The sequence below is a fragment of the Apium graveolens genome, chromosome 6 (assembly GCF_009905375.1).
Source record: "Apium graveolens cultivar Ventura chromosome 6, ASM990537v1, whole genome shotgun sequence".
NCBI classification, from domain to species: Eukaryota; Viridiplantae; Streptophyta; class Magnoliopsida; order Apiales; family Apiaceae; genus Apium; species Apium graveolens.
In genome coordinates, this window is record NC_133652.1 from 175,833,451 (window position 1) to 175,851,963 (window position 18,513).

Below are 18,513 nucleotides of genomic sequence, written 5' to 3' on the forward strand. Positions count from 1 at the left end.
TTTACGATTTTATTTGCAAAATACGGTGCAACTAAAATTAACCAAAACAAGCAGATAAGCAACTAGTTGAATCAAGTTTTTTATTGCATTTGAGATTGTACAAGGTTGTATAGAATTGCAGAAATTCGTTGGAGGTTGCATATAGTTTAGTCGAGTTGCAGTATGTTTGTAAAATAAATTTGAAAAATAGTATTTTTGCAAATTTTTTTTAAAAATGACAGTATTTTTGTAAAAATATTTTTGGGCTTAAATATTTTTCAGAAAAAAACGTAGGTAATTTTGTATTTAATATTAATAATATATTTGTGAAAAAAATCAATCATCAATATACTTATATAAACAAGAATACAAAATAGGCGCATCTTGGATTGCCTAATTCTATTTTTCAAATTTTCTCATTTTTTAAATTAAAAATTATTAAAAATTACAATTATCTCGTATTCTTATAAACTTACTTTTCAAGTAAAAAAAGTTAATCTTATTTAAAACTATAATTACCTTATATTATTCTAAACTTTCTTTTCATGTCAAACAAGTCTTATATTTTTCTAAAATTTCTCTTCACGTCAAACAAAGTTAATCCTGAACAACAAGTAAAAACATAATTATAAAATCATGTTTATGAATTAATACATCATAATATAAAATAAAACGAGAGAAAAGTTATTAGCGGAGAAGAGTTTATACATGTCGATAGCAGCAACAATGGTGAGTCACCTCCTTCCATCTTTATATGTGTGTCTCTAACTGTTGTTTCCGCATTAAATTCTTGATTTTATGATTATTTATGATTGTATGGTGTGATTGAAGTTATGAATGTACTAATGTTTGTGTTTTTGTGATTTGTGTTACTCTTGCAAGCCCAATTTATAGTTCATTTTAAGGTATTTTTGTTTGGTAAATTAAGATTATTGTTATGTTTTTTAAGATTGTTCTTATATTTATTGTTTAATATAATCATAAAAAATATAGGTAACACGCAGGTCAATTAAAATGATGAATTTCCGGAATAGAACACTAAAATTCGAGGTTTGTAAGGCAGCTGTGAAACTAGGCATTTGATTGGAATCAATAGTTTAGATGACAAGAAAATAGCAGAAGAGTTCAGAAAAAGCAGATAGTTCTTCTTTAAAGTTATTATTCCAATTGACCAACACGGAACCGAAAATTCAGATATCGTTTTTAATTTATTCTATTTCAAAACACGTTTATAAGGCCGCTACGAATCGCGGCTTAATAAACTAGTTAATACTATTTCTCTAAGTCATTTAATATAATACATATTATTCATGCCAACTACTTACATATGTTATTTTATTATAAATAATAATAACTTTTTATTAAATATTTAATTGCATAAGTCATATGGTAAATTGCATGAATGAAGTTGCTAGGTATGAAATGCACACAGAGGGAGGTGAATGTGTGTTTCTTGATTTTACTTGAAAACTTTTTGATTTATTTTCCAGAAAATCAAGTTAAGTTTTTTGGCTATACCTGAACTTAACAATTAAGATATTTTTGCAGTGATAATTAACTAACTATAAAAGATAGAGAAGCAATTATCAAAACTCACTTGATCTTTATTCAAAATCAAATAGGTTGTGCTAAAAATCTAAATTCTTGAATATCAAAAAACTTAGCTACTTCTCAAGAGAATACAAGAAGACTATTTTTGTTACGACTGAACAAAAGACCCATGACATTCTTTATAGATTAACATGCACAATTTACATAGATTGCACTAAAATACACTAACATAATTTCTAAACCTATTTTATCTATTTCTATTTCAAGTGCTATAAATCTACAGACAATCTTTCAGAGATGCTATACATTTTTGTCCAGTTCATCTTGACTCTTGATCTTGCATTCTTCAAACGACATTTGTAGACTTCCCATTTTAATGGTAAAACAGTTTGTTGATTGATAAATTTGAACTTCATGATAGTTGCATTTATAATTGAAACTGTTATCGAGATCTTTCAAAGTGTATAGAGATGTCTGTATCGCGATATAAAATAACTTGTTGCTATCTGCACTTCTCTATATTTGTAAATGACTTGTCGATATCTGCACTTTTCTACATGTAAGTGACTTTTCGATATCTCCACTTCTCTACATGTGTAATATCCCGTAATTTTCAGAATTAGATTAATAATAGAATAATAGAATAAAACAGATTAAAATTTGATTAAGATTAGGATTTAAAATTGAATTAGATTTATGGGCCTAGAATTTGGATCAGACTTGGATATGGATAACTTGTAGGTTAAGAAAAAGTATTTTGTATCGTTATAAATATAGCCTATTCGTCTTCTTCATTTTTAATATTAAAATTCGTAGGGGCCTTTCTTCACAAAATCAACAATTTTGTAAAATTCGTAGAAAATCTTCGTAAGTCAGAATTCGTTAATTCTGGACTTTTTGGAAAGATCTTTTCGTTCTCTTCAACTTTCGTGCTTCGTGTTTTTAAGATAACATCGTTTCGAGGGTCAAAAATGCTAAATTCAGATCTGATCAGGTTTGGAGGTAAGTTTTTGATCGATCTTACTAGTATTTTCAAAATTGTGTGTTATGAGTGTATATTTGATTATCAAAATATGGGATAAGTGATGATATATTTTAAAGTACAATATCGTATAATATACATATTATTGTATCTCTGTGGTGTCTAGACGTAAATTTTTGATAACAGATTTGTGTTATGGTTTGTGAAAATATCGAATAAGAACTTAGGACCGCAGTCATCGGATTGTAGTGACAGTTTTGTGAAAATTTTGGACCGTTATCACCGGTTCATAGTGGTCGTGGCATAGATTATGAGTTTTGAATTATTGTTGTTTATGTGATATATGTATTGTGTGTATTGAATAAGAATAAGAATAAGAATATGCTTGTTTCGTATATCGTATCATATAGATTATTGTACTTTTTTATGTGTATATGTTACTTGGCCTACTACTTGGGTCGATTGGTTTCTTGCTGGGTTGTATAGCTCATTAGTTATAATTTCAGGTTTCGTCTAAATTCGATTTTAATAGCATTAGAGTTTTGAGGACCTTAATTTTGGAGTAGATTGACTTTTGGACTTCCGCTTTTAGCTGCGCGTTTGTATTGTAATCTTTGTAATTGAATTTTGTATTAGTAATTGTATTTTATTTTAGTTTCGGTTTAAAATAAATAGTCCGGAAGTGCGGGCTATTACAGTTGGTATCAAGAGCAGGCCGTCTTTCGGAGTGTATTAGGTATGGGGCTAGTACATTCTTGGGGATTCGATCTTGTGGACCATATTTTCACCTTTAGTAGATCAAGGGGTAGACGTGTCACGAACTATAGAATTGTTATGAATTTGGGTACCAAATTCTTTTTATGGATGGTAGTATGTAATATCCCGTAATTTTTAGAATTAGATTAATAATAGACTAATAGAATTAAAAAAGATTAAAATTTGATTAAGATTAGGATTTAAAATTGAATTAGATTTATGGGCCCAGAATTTGGATCAAACTTGAATATGGATAACTTGTAGGTTAAGAAAAAGGGTTTTGTATCGTTATAAATATAGCTATTCGTCTTCCTCATTTTTAATATTAAAATTCGTAGGGGATTTTCTTCACAAAATCAGCAATCTTGTAAAATTCGTAGAAAATTCTTCGTAGTCAAAATTCGTTGATTCGGGACTTTTCGGAAAGATCTTTTTGTTCACTTCAACTTTCGTGTTTTGTGTTTTTCAAGATAACATCATTTAGAGGTCAAAAAATCTAAATTCGGATTTAATCAGGTTTGGAGGTATGTTTCCGATCGATCTTACTAGTGTTTTTAAAATTGTGTACATGCGTGTATATTTGATTATCAAAATATGGGCTAAATGATAATATATTTGAAAGTATTATGTCTTACATTATATGTATTATTGTATCTCTGTGGTGTCTAGACGATAATTTTGGATATCTGATTTGTTCCATGGTTTGTGAAAATATCGAATAAGAACTTAGGACCTCAAGCACTAAATTGTAGTGACAGTTTTGTGAAAATTTAGGACCGTTATCACCAGTTTATAGTAGTCGTGGAATAGATTATGGGTTTTGAAATATTATTATTTATGTGGTATGTGTATTGTGTACCGAATAAAAATAAGAATATGCTTGTTTCGTATATCGTATCGTATAGATTATCGTATTTTTTATGTGTATATGTTACTTGGCCTACTAGTTAGATCGATTGGTTTCTTGCTGGGATGTATAGCTCATTACTTACAATTTCAGGTTTCGCCTAAAATTCGAGTTGGATAGCATTGGAGTTTCGAGGACCTTAGTTTTGGAGTAGATTGACTTTTGGACTTTTGCTTTTAGCTGCGCGTTCATATTGTAATCCTTGTAATTGAATTTTGGATTAGTAATTGTATTTTGGTTTACTTTTGATTTAGAATTAATAGTCCGGAAGTTCGGGTTGTTACAACATGAGTAAATGACTTGTCGATATCTCCATTTCTCTACATGCATTTTGACTTGTCATTATCTCTACTGCTCTATATGCCAAATTGACTTGTCGATATCTTCACTTCTCTATGCCCAAAATTGACTTGTCGATATCTTTCTCTATATGCCAAATTGACTTATATACAAGTAAAGTGACTTCTCTACAGGCCAAATTGACTTCTCGATATGACTTCTCTGCATTCCTTAATATCTGACTTCTTGACTTAGAATATTTTTCAACATACAATATTTTTCTTCTTCAGGATAATACATCTTTTTATTGAGTCATGATTAGGCTTGATATTCTTTCAAAGCTTTATTCCTTAGCCTGATAGATGTTCATAGAAAAATATCCCAGTCTAATCTTCTTAAGCATTTTTACAAACTCAATTAACACACTTACAAATTACATAATAATGAAAAGTCAGCTAAATTTTAGGATTGTCAATGTGACTTAACTTGTTATATTATGGCATGTCTTACACAACAATCTCCCCCAATTTATGAGACGATCACTTGCCACAAATTCATGTTTGATAACAAGAGTAATCCCGAGCTAAAATGAAAAACAAACAAAAATACAAGGTACATTCTTTTATACATAATGTCATCTAACAGTTACATTAAAAATTGAGTTTACAGAATCAACTGAAATTTTCATATCCTAACTGAGATATAATCAAGTCCTTCAGCCTTACAAGGCATTTAAGTTCTTCAATGATCTCAGTTCCTCTTAATGCTTCCACAAGCTTCTGCCATTCTTCTTGTGAGTAACTCCCAAGATGTTCAACTCTGTACCTTGATAGTAAGTGAGTTCTAATGTTTAGGAACACACCATTTTCAGAAATCCTGCTTAATCTTCTAGCCTTAAGCTCATTTGATCTTCTTTTCAATATGTCCAACTCCTCAGCCTTCCTAATAGATCTCTCTTCCATCTCAACCTTCTCCTTTGCTTTACTTTTATTTCTATTTACCAATATTTCAGCTAGTTGAACCATTCTTATGCTTGTGAATTTATCATTCTCAGTCATTAAACTTATCACCCTTTTAAGCTCCACTGTTGAGAAGTTCTTCATTATTTATTTATTGAATATTTTGAATGAGCCATTATTGAAATAGATTCTCACCTCTGCCATAGTATCCACAATGACTTTACATACGAGCTCGACTTGTTAATTATTGTAGTCGTCTTCATAGAATTCTTCTGAGATTGGTAGAAAGTCATATTTATTATAGTAGTTCCATAATACTCCCATTTCAACTTTGTTTTCCCTTTGTTTTCTTCCAATAGACTTGAAGTGTGTTTTGACTGGTGGCTTGAAGATGGAGGTTTGTCTAGTTTCTTTAATATGGTTTGATTGGCTAGGATAGGTGTTTTGAGTAGAGAATTGGCTGTGAGTTTTAAAAAGTGTTCAGGCTTGAGGATTTGAATAGTTGAAGTTTTTGATTGGCTAGGGATCTAGTTTAAGGTTTTCTAAATTTGAGATATTTGGTTTACATATGTCTTTTTGGTATGCTTCCCATCTTTATCACCTCCTTTCTTCTCATCACCCTTATTCCTCCCTTTATTTTTATCCTTGCTACTCCTTGCATCCTTATTACTCCCACTGCTTTTGCTAGATTGACTTGTATTTGAGTCAAAAGTTTTGTGTCCACCTTTTTTGCTCATCATCATCTTTATCATTTATAGCAGTCTTAGGTAGCATGCTCTCAGCATTGTTTAAATATCTCCCTAGGATGGTGATCATTTCAAGGTCTCCCGCTTGCTCGATTTTCTTCAACTTCAATCCAGTCTTTATCATCATCATCAACTTCTTATTTTCCATGACACAATGCTTAGGAATTTGAAAATATTTGTAAATTCTGGTAGTTTAGCAGATGTATGCCACTCATTTTCTAGGTTCCAGATAGGCTTCAAGAAAAGCTCTTTCTTGCATTAATTTGAGTTCCCTTAGCAACCGAGTGTCTTCTGGAATCATCACCTTGACTTTGTTGATGAAGATGTCCAGTGCTGAGGCTCTCCTAGATTTGATAAAAGATAGAGAGACCTGCATATAGTGTTAGTTTTTATGCCCTAGAGACAACACTATTATGTTTTCTTTATAACATTTGGATTATTAATGTTTATGTTCTATCGATTATTCTTTTTAAAATTTATTAAGTCTTAATTTACTGTGATATAAATATTAGATTAATAAATGTCCTTCGAATATGATATGCATTCTATATCTCTAAGTACGTGACGTAAAAATGAAATTATGTGAATAGTATCGATATTCCCAAATATCCCAGTCGAGTATTATTATTAAGGGATAATAATAATGTATTAAGACTAGTGTGTTTGTTGACTGATGATCACTTCTCATTAATCATAGGTATAGTGATACTAAAGTCGAAAACACATGCAGATGTAAATATACATGATGCTGGATAGACCTAATGTGAGATTCTACATGTCTGTTATGTCATAAGTAATTCTCACAACGATAATGATGTAATGGTCCTTCGACTTGAAATCATTATATTTATATACGATGATTAATATACTTTAATTACATCAAAAGTTGCCTTTAACACAGTAATGATAAAAGTGGACTTCGAGTATATTAGGAATCGTGTGAGAAATATGAATGATCTAGAAAAGATTTAACCCTCCTAATTTTGGAGAGGTATTATTGGCCTCTTGTGTGAGCTAGACTATAAAATGCGTGGCGCCGCGCTCAAATGTTGATTTGAAATGATAGCATACTCATTGATCAAGAAAACCTGGATTAAATCATAAAGAGGATGACACATAACATGCCTTGAATTTAATCTATAATATATAGTTAAAAGGATTAAATTACATTGTACATTATTCACGAAAGATTTAATTGATCACTGATTTAATTATTATTACTCGGGTAACAATGATGTTTTAATAGATGTCGCTCATTGTTTACGATTTTAAATAAGATTTAAAATTGTTGCCAACGTAATAATAATCTAAAGGATCACACAAAAAATGATTGGAGGATTATTTAATTTAAATTCGGATTTAAATTAAATGTAAGTAATTCGAATTATTTGTTAATAATTAAGTAAGACTTAATTATTTAAATAAATAAGAAATTTGAATTTACTATTAAATCTGAAATTGAGATATTGGATAATTAAATAAGACTTAATTAATAATAACTAGGATTTTTGGATTTATTAAAACTCTAAATTAATTTTGGGTTAGAAGCCTTTTTCTCTTGGCTATATAATATCTTATTAAGCCACAAATAGGGTTTAATGTTTTTATAAAATAAACACAAATCCGGCAGCTTGAGAGAGAAAAAGAGAGAAAAAGAGAGAATTAAGGTGGCTTCTGATTTACCAATGCTAGTACTCGCTCATCCTCCGTTCGATCATTCGTGTGGATACCTTCAAGGCGTAGATTGTTTCAGATGGGACACGTGGTGATTGTTAAAAGCTTGGAACACCATTAGACAACCAAAATCGTATAACTTCTTAAGGTAAACATCTTAACCATGAATTAAATATTGTCTTTTTGCATGGATCATGCGATGGATTTCGATTTTTCTAGTTTTTACAGTTTTTAAACATTGTTTCCGCTGCGTTTTATGCCTCGAAACCCAACATACACCTAACAACCCTAGAGTCTTTAATGTTGATCACAATTCTCTTTTCCCTTAGCATGTCCTTGGTGACTAAAAGAACCCTCAAGAAATTGATATTTTTGTCAACAACTTTCTTGTATGTATGATGGTTATGGCTCACTGAAACCCTCAGGCATTCTAGAAGTTCACCAAACTCTTTGTCTAAGCAAGAGCCTTCAGCTACCTTCTGGAGTTTCTCTTCCATACCAACCTCTTCTTGAGTAGCATATTTGAGCTTGGCTTCCATCTCCCCTTTAGGCTTCGTATCAGGTCGAATATGGTGCTGAGATATTTGAGCCTTGACATTTGTGGAGTTTCTTTAAGTGGAACTTTTAGAGTACTCATGATAGCTCCCAGTGACACACTTGTCTGCATTTGAAAAAAATATGGGAGTCTATCAAGGACTTGATGTCATTTTGCTTTCTTTGAACTTGTGTAGTGAGAAGATTGACTTGAAAAACCAAGACTGTATTAGATGATTAAAGTGCAATCACTTGGGATTGAAGAGATTGAATCTGTGAATTTGACGGAGAAGTTGCAGTAGTAGACACCCCAACACCAAAGCTCTCCTGAACCACCCTTCTGACTTCCTCATCTATCAAAGAATAATGTTCAAATTTGGCTTTGTGAAGTTGAACTAGCTTGACCTCAGTGTCATTATTCTGAGAGATTTGTTTCTATAGAACTGTGTGTAAGGCTAGAAAAGATTCCCTCAGCTACTTGATGTTGGTTTCTATACCTGTGAGATTTAAGGTAGCCAGCTTATTAAAGAATTTGTTGAACTTATTCTTAATCTCTTGGTAGGAGTTCATCAATTCTCTTATTCACCATCTCTTTTATGCTTCATTGATGACCATCCAGAGTCTTCTTTGGTGTTTTTCTAATACAATGGAAAGCTTTGAGTTGTGCCTTGTAGACCTCTATGATGGAATCATACACTTCCTGAGGAGTAAACACCTTGGCATTGTTACCTAAGATGGTGACATACTCCTCCCTAAACCTTATCAAGGCTTCCTCCATGTCAATAGTGAAGGTCTTGGACAACCAAACATCAACATTCCATCATGTTGAGCTTCATCAACTATCTTTGCCTGTTGACCTTTAACGTCTTCCTTGTAAGATAGCAGAATAGCTTGGTAATCTTGATTGGACATGTCAGATGTGAGCAACTGTTGAGCTATATTGGAAAATCTTTCAAGTTGATCTACAAGCATATCATCTACTGATGTTGGTTGAGCTTGAGTATCTTGGAGTCAGTTGGCTAGAAGGCTTGGTGGTTGTTGTGTGAAGGTAGAGGGTACGTCAATGTTTATAGTTGATATGGTTAGGGTTATTTAGGCTCACAGTTGGAATAGTGGTTTTGATAGTATATTGATCACTCTAAGAGTGATCCTCCATTTGAGTTGGAGGGGAGTTAGACAGGTTACTATCATGTACCATGTCCTCAAACCCTCGTTCTTCTTGCAGAGTATTGACACTTGAATGTGCTTGATCTCTTACCTCCCCAGTGAGTGGATCACTGGCAATTGGACTTCTAGCTTCAATTATTACGGCAATATCAGATAGGTTTTGAGGGGTGTTGTTCTTGCTAGAGGAACCTCCAATTAAATTTGAGGGGAGTTGTTCACTCTAGAGGAACCTCCAATTGAATTGGTGAGGATGTGAGTAGCTTCCCCTCAAGAGTACTACCCTCAAACCTTAAAACTTGTGAAGGCTCAATTGCACATGAAGGTGCATTGGTTGTCACAGGGTCTTCAGTGAAAACTGATGAAACACCTGTGTTTGTGATGGTGTCATCAAGGTCTACCTCAGCCTGTAGCCTCTCACCATCTAAATGTTGTTTCTGAGTGGTGATCATAGTTTCAAGAACTGTGTCACTTGATTTTTTGCAGAGCTTGAGAGGTGGATTCAAGCTCTTCATTATATGAAGAAGAAAATTTAGATATGAGATTTGATATTTCAGAAGTGAGTGTTGGCAACTCCCTCTGGGTAAAAGATAGAGTTTCAATTGATGTGCTCTCATGGTGTGTGCCAGCCACTTGACTTCTTTCACCTTCGAAAGAGTGTTCAAGAAGGGGTTCAGACTATATACAAGGTGCATTTGGGAGAATTATTTGTTCAATAATGATACCTTGTTGAGAGGATGCCACTACAGTTTGTTTTGATCCCATATTTATATCTGCATCTTGTTGAGAAGATGCAAAAGTGGCCAATTGAGTAGTCAACTTTATCTTCTTCTTCCTTGGTTTTGATCTTATTTGCCTGGGAAGAAGGTGACAGTTTTCACTAATCACGCTGCGATTCTCTATCTGGTCTCGAAAAAGGACTCGAAGCCTAGATTGATTTGATGGGTTCTTTTACTCCAGGAGTTTGATTTGGAGATCAAGGATAGAAAAGGTACTGAGAATTAAGTTGCTGATCATCTCTCTCGGTTAGAAGATTCAGGTACAGCTTCACATGACAAGACATTGATAAATGAGTCTTTTCCCGATGAGCAGTTGTTTGGGGTACAAGAAGAAAAACCGTGGTTCCCAGGTATTGTGAACTATCTTGTGAGCAACATTATGCCCCTGGACTTAACTTATGCTCAAAGAAAGAAGTTTCTTCATGAGGTAAAGTGGTATATGTGGGATGGGCCATTTTTGTTTCGGCAAGGAGCTGACCAAATCATCAGGAGATGTATTCCATATAGCAAGACGGAGGGTATCTTGCGAGACTGCCATTATACTGTTTATGGAGGCCACTATGGTGGAGAAATAGAGCAGCTCGTATCCTTCAAGTAGGATTCTTCTGGCCTACATTGTTTAAGAATGTGCATCAGTTCGTTTTGAAGTGTGATCGCTGCCAGCGTGTTGGTAATATGTCCAAGAGGGACGATATGCCTCTTAATGTGCTTCTCGAGGTAATAGAAAGAATCAAGGCATACCTACTCGGAAGAAGAATGATCATCACCCTCCGTGGGTGGAGTGTCAGGAGGCGGGTACACAGAATCCTCTCCAAAAAATGGCCACTGTATGTCAACCCCCGTGGCTCGAAAAAGCTATACCCAATGCCTGAGTAAGATCCTGCGTAAACCTGCTCTGCGTCTCATACATCGCATCCATCCGCCTCGTCAAACGCCTATATTGCATCGAGCTTAAACCAGCACTGTCCTCTGCCTTCTGCTGCTGCTGCAAAGAACTAGCCTCACCCATCTGATGTCTCCATCCTGCTCTGCGTGCCTGAGTCGAACCACCAGCATACATCTGATCGGCTGGATGGCCACCCGGAAAATGCTCATAGGTGTACCCAAGTCTTTCTCGTCAGCCTCTCCACCATACCACTCCTGCATACTCAAGATCGTAGAACTGTCGATGGGGGCGCTCGGTAACTGAAGTTGCTCGTGTGCGGGCCAATGGACACCCACCGCAACACAAAGCTTGGTCACAATCAAAGCATAAGGGATAGACCCCGTAGTGCTTCCACACAAAAACCACAAAATACCCCGGTGAATAACATAACCGAGATCCACATAATCTCCCTGAAAAATCCCCCACAAAAACTTCGCACAATCCATAGTCACATCATGCACATGAGAAGAATGCATAATATTCGCACAAATAAAAGCATTCCAAGCACGAGCAAACATGTTCATGCATGAAGCAGGGAAATTGAGATACTCATTCGATCCCCTCTTGAACTTCCAGTGAGTATTCGGAATACACAACGTAGCCACAATCAAATCCAAATCAAAGTCCTCCCCCGTCTTATAAACCCACTCCTCCTGAGTAGGCTATCTCTCAGGTTGGTTGATAACCCTGCGAATAGTTCCGGGCTGTAGTCCACTGTAATAACCCCAAATTTTGAAAATTTTTGAAACCCTGATGAATAGTAACTTTTGTTGATATTGCTGATTAATAAAAATTATCAGACCACCCTATGAAGGGGTTCTTTAATGGATATTCTGAGATCATATTAGCTCTCGATAATGTATATGAGGATATGTAAAGATCGCCAGAATTTGAATTCAGACACTTTAATTTTTCCCGAAAATCCACCAGATACCGACAAAATTAAGTATAAGGTAACATGATGAAAAGCATTTCAATTCAAGGATTATAAGAGAGGATCATTTAAGGAATATAAACATTAAGAAAGGTTTAGGGAAGCCCAAGTAATTAAGATCCCGGATATTATCCCTCAAACGATTAATGAAAACGAGAGTTAAGAGAACCGTAAAACAAATAAACGATGAAGGGGCAAGCACATGCAAGTAGCATGGGAAGGAAGCTTCCAAGAGAAGCTAAAACATGTGGTTGAAAGTAAAGACACCCTCACACCATGAGATTGTGACATGTGGCAAAGGAATGATGCAAGCAATGACATAAGCAAGTGATGTCATCACTTTATCAAGATATTTGTTCAAGAATCATCCTCCACCAAGCATTTCTTTCTCATTTCCCAAGGCAAACCAAGCAAGAAAAAGCTCTCCCCCATTTCCTTCTTCTTTCACTCGACCTTATCATAGAAATGGTGAAATAGATTTTTAAAACTCAAGCTCTAGGCCATGGAAAATTACAAGGTTTGTTTCTTTGGATCCTATATTTCATAACTTAGTTATACTATAACTTTGAAGCCAAGATTCCAAGGTTTCCTTATTTAAACAATTCCTCAAAGTTCTTGATGTATAGTATTTTCAAGAACTAACATTTTATTTTCTTATGTTTTCTTTAAGATCCAAGCTTGGTAGAGATAGTTAGAGGTTCCTAGAGGCTTGTTAATAATTCTCCGCTCTCCAAGGAAGGTATAAACTCTTGAACCCTTAGTTTTAAATTTGGTTTGTTTGGATGATAATGGTGATTAGGATGTTGGGTTGTTTTTGGTTGATATTTGGATTGTTATGGTTGGATTGGTGTTGATTCGGTGTTGGTAAAAATTGGAAATCGTTAGGTTATAGCCGTCGTAATGCCCGATTTTCCTTAACTGTTTTGTTTATAACTTTTGGACCCAAAGACCCACTTCTAAGAACTAACAACTTCCATTCTTAGATAGTTTGTGTTTTAAGCTTCATTTTGATATGTGGTTCGCTTTGATCCGATGTACGGTTTAGGAGAAATGACCGTTTTAAGTTACGGCATTTCGCGAATGAACCCTTATCCCTTTCTTGACTTTGAAACATTGTTTAAGGCCCTTAAAAGACTAATTCAATTACAAAATAATTATGTAAGGTGGACTAGGAAGTTGGTAAAGTACTCGCGAAAGAGTCACCTTGAAACTTTTTACGAATAATTTTATAAAAATGTTGGAGCCGAGGGTACTCGAGCGACTAATGAAAATCGTTAAGCGCAGGATCGAACGTTAGAGTCTAAGGGGATAAAGTATAGTTTCTTAAGCAACCGTGGTTTAATTCTGGCTTATATATTGTTTATCGGTTACCGGACCCACTCTAAGCTTAAGTCTACCCCATAACACTCAGGAAAGTTTTCTACCTGTATAACTATTGTTGCGATGTATATATGTATATGCATTATCTTGTGATAAGTGCATGATTTTTATTAGAAAATCTTGTGATATATTGGAGCATGCAGATATATATATATGCATGCATATTTCGTAATCTTGATATCTTGTTATCGATTCAATTGTTTATAAACCGCATAATACCTATGCTAGAGATAGGCATTATTTGCTTATACCCTTAGTATAGGGGACCCAAAGGTTAACATTTTTCTAAACCGGGAGGCGATATTCCCGAGTATATTTTTTTTTTATATATAGAGTTTTCAAAACTATTAATCGAATAATTTTTATTCGATAGTTTTAAATTATAAGTGAATAGTAGTTTGAATATTCATTCGAGGACTTATGACTCCGTTTATTTTATAAAATAATATTCATTATTTTCTTAAAGAATAATATTTCGTTATTCGCCAAGTATTCGAGAAATGATTGTTATCGTCAATCATTCTTACCTTAATCATTTTCATATAGTTGTTTTTAAAACTTTTACTTCATTTGCTTTGATAAAAGCTATTCGTTATTTGAATATTTTTTATAGCATAATATTCAGATATTCTTTGATTATCTTGGAATTGATTTATTCTATCAAATCATCCTTATTCCAAATGCTTTCAAAAATATTTTCGAGTCTTCAAAATGATTTTAAAGGTTAGAGCGGATCCCAAAACTTGTTTTCAAATTTAAGATATTCCTTTCGAAGGGAACTTGAATACTCGCTCAAAATATTGAGGGATCCGGCTCTGTGGTGTATTTTATATTCGCAACAAGGTTGCTGTTTTGAGAAAATAATTTGATTACTTGCCCAACGTTCGGGAAGTAAGTCCATCTAATTGAGTCGGCATAAGCGACAGGCCGGGGTATGGTCTATCAAGGTGTAAGAGGCTGGGTGACAGTCGATCAACACGTGAGTAGTCGGGTAACAGTCTAGCGCAAGGTCCAAATGCGGCCAGGGTGATGACAAGTGAGGAATTCATCCATCTACTATTAGAAAAGGTGAGTTATTGGTATCTTTGCCTGATTAGCAAGATATCGGGTTTATGCCAAAGTTTTCTTCTTTCCAAATTCATTGGATATTACAACTCTGTTTATACTTTTCATGACATAGGTTATTAAGGAATGTATGAGATATATATAGGTATGTATATATATAGCGGGCCTTAATGAAGTATCTCGTAACTTCATTTATTTCAAATGATATTTCAAAGATTGAATCTATTCAAGTCTTACCTTGTAACTTCATCGATATATAATGAAGTTTTGAAACTGATTGTACCTTGAACGGTAGTAGTTCCAGCAAAATTTGGAAAAGATATAAGTATATTAGAGTATCTTGTAACTTCGTCCTTTCAACTTATATCTAGTAATAATTATCTTATGCATGACAAAGATTATCAGAAAAACGTTGAGGAAGGTTAGATATATGAGATCACCTTGCAACGATATTTTTATACAGTTATAAACTGGAACTCTGTGTATATTATGCATGGTAGAGGATTTCAAAGATTTTGAAAAAGTATATATATATATACTGAATAATTTGCGACTTCGTCACATTAAGATATCAAACTTGGCTCATTTTTGCTTTACCAAGACTTTCATAAGTACTATGAAAATGCTCATATATTGTTAATTATTATACATGTTATTTTGGTGGGCTTGTTGCTCACCCTTGCTTTATTCTTTCATCACACAACAACAGCTAGACAAGATGAACAAGACCAAGCTCCCAATTCGCGAGGGGATAGGAAATGTTCTGCAGTTTCCTGTAGGCGTTGATGCCGCTGTATCTGAGGTAGGAACTACCAATATGCTAGGTTTTCAACTGTTGATGTACCAGACTTATGTATATTTATGAATTGTAATAATATCAAAGAATATGTAAATTTATTCAGAAACCCTTTTAAGGTGTAATGGTTTATAATTGTGGAATAAAATGACTTGTGTTATTTTTGGTATTCATCTCTGAGACTATAACTTGTGATACATGTATATTGTGGGGTCACAGTACGCATTAGTTGGTTGTTTATTAAGATTAAGTGTTATTAAGGGAAATGGAACTCGTGACAACTCGGATCCCCGACCCCGGATTTGGGGGTGTTACAGAAAAGGTATCAGAGTTAAACGTTATAAACCTCAGAGATGATGCTTCGTTAAAATGATAAGTTCACTGAGATGATAAGAACGCTTGCCAAGTTCATAGTCGGACTACCTAACATAGTACTAATGGTTAAAACCCTTTCGGGAAACCTTATAAATATCATGAGAGGAACATAGATCGTTATCGTATATGGTAGCGAGGCACCGAACCCTGAAGTTCAAGAGCAACAACACGATGATATTTTACTACATATTGGGGATCATATTGTGGATCCAATGGAGCACCCTAATGAGGGACCAGATGATGATTATATTGAGGATCTAGCGGTTGAGGATGTTGTCCTAGAAAGGATTGTTGCTGAGGAGGATCTCGTGGAGGATCCTGACAAGAATGAAGAAAGGACCTCTGAGGAATTGATGATCGTAGTTAGGGCGACTACAGGGGTAGGATTGGCCGGTTACTACCATAGGTTTGTTCAAGTTTGCAAAGATAGCAGCCCCTTTAATGCGGCTTACTCGTAAGACTGAGAAGTTTGAAAGGATGGAGAAATGCGAGAACAGCTTCCAAGAACTGAAGAAAATATTAGTAATGGCCCCTATATTGGCATTGCCGGATGGAATAAGAGATTTTGTGATTTGTAGTGACGTTTTGCATAAGGAACTAGGGTGCATTCTTATACAGCGTGGAAAGATAATCGCGTACACGTCAAGACAATTTAGGGAATATGAAGTTCGATATCCCACCCATGATCTTGGGCTCACGGCAATTGTTTTTTCCAAAAGATTGGAGGCACTACTTGTATGGAGAGAAGTGCGAGATTTACAAAAACCATAAGAGCTCAAGTATATTTCCATGCAGAAAGAGCTCAACATGCTCCAAAGGAGGTGGTTAGAGCTAATCAAAGATTACGATTATGAGATTCTTTATCATCCAGGGAAAACCAATATGGTGGCTGACGCCCTTAGTAGAAAGGAGAGATTCAAGATCATATTTTGCCAAGAAAAATTGATAAATGGAGGTAGAGAGCCAATGACTGGAGAAGAGATTAATACCTAGAAAAATGATAAGGGAATAATAAGGTCTTCCTACAGAATTTGGGTTCCAAACGTTCAAGAGCTTAAGGACGGGATCTTAGATGAAAGCCATAGTTCGAGGAATTAGAGTTAGGGCAAACCATGGATGTGATAGTCAGGGAGGTCGCCATCAAGAAAGAAGGAACCCATAACATAATGAAGTGGAAAACAAGGATTTTAACGTATAAGATAATTCTGATTATGGGAGAAGGATGAAACATTTCATACTAAGAAAATAGAAGTCGAGCAAGATAGGGAGAACCAGGATAGTACTCCTATGGGGCAATTCATGGACCTGCCTAAACAAAACTTATAATTTTATCCCTAACCACCACCCTGAGGAAATAATGAGGTAGGAAATTCTTTCAGGACCTTTAAGTCGCTAAGCTCTCAAAGTTCCACGGAACAGCTGACCCAGCCAAAGCAAGAACCTGGCTAAAGGAAATAGAGGAATAATTTTAGATTCGAAATGATTGATGAAGCGCAAAAGATTGTTTTTGTCACTTACCTTCCTAAGAGAGAGACCACCCGCTGGTGGAAGGCTAATGAAGATAGAGATATAGTGTAGAAGTTTTAGAACCAGACCAGAGGTGGACAAGTATGATGAATCGTGAATCTAGGTTGTGAAAGTCGTCAAGGTTCGTCTAAAGGACACGAATCCGGAATGATAGGATGTTTGAAATCAATGTTTATGTTGCGTTGGTTCATGAAATGGTTAATATACAAAACAAAAATAAAAGACTGAAATGGGAAGGAGTATAAAGGGATATAAAGGAAATAGAATTGAGAAACGAAAAGGGAGTTAGGTATGTGAAACCATAAGAAACCTTAGCAATAAATATAGAGAAATGTGTCATCATCAGCGCAATGGTGACTGATCATGAGATAAAGTCAAGGTTTGAAGGCGTAAGCGATACGTATAATTAATCCCCTTTAAGTTGAGAGTATCCGATGAAACTTTGAGATAGACCGATGGATTAATACAGAAAAACGGATGGATAGAGAATACATGATAACAAGAAATTAGGAAAATGGGATGAAGGAAGTGACCTTCAAGAATGTGAAGTGTATGTAAGACCGGTGGCTTGATACCCAGAAAGGGAGATGCCAGGTATAAAAGATATCCCAACATTGAGATGATGGTTGAGATAAATAATGGAGATAAATGAATAGTTAGAACTAAAAAGTTCACATTGAACACGACCAATATCTTCCAGAACATCCCTGTTATCATTACCAAATCAGGAAAGAAAAGAGGATAACCATTGTTATCTTTTGGAGGACATATGGATTGACCTCAGCTTGAATAAGGATGCTATTGTGAAATTTGGTATAGACTATCGAGGTGGGAATGATTGAATAAGATAATCTATCAAGGATATATGACTTGATTTATCCATGGAATGATGCAAGTACCTTTTTAAAGGTGGAATTAAGGATAGAACCTCGATAACTTGAGATGAACCCTAGGGGAATGCATAAACGTTGGCATTTCACCCTTAATAGGGACAGTCTGAGTTTATGAATTGGAAAGGATTAATGTAACAACAACCTTTAAGGATCAGTGGAGAAATTTTTCAGAAGTATATAGACAATGGTTCTAGTATTAGTAAATGGTATTTTGATATGCCCTGTATCTAGGGATTACAGGAGGAACGATTCAAGGATAACCTTAGAGGACTTACAAGGAGAAAGGTAATATTTAAAGTTCTGATGAA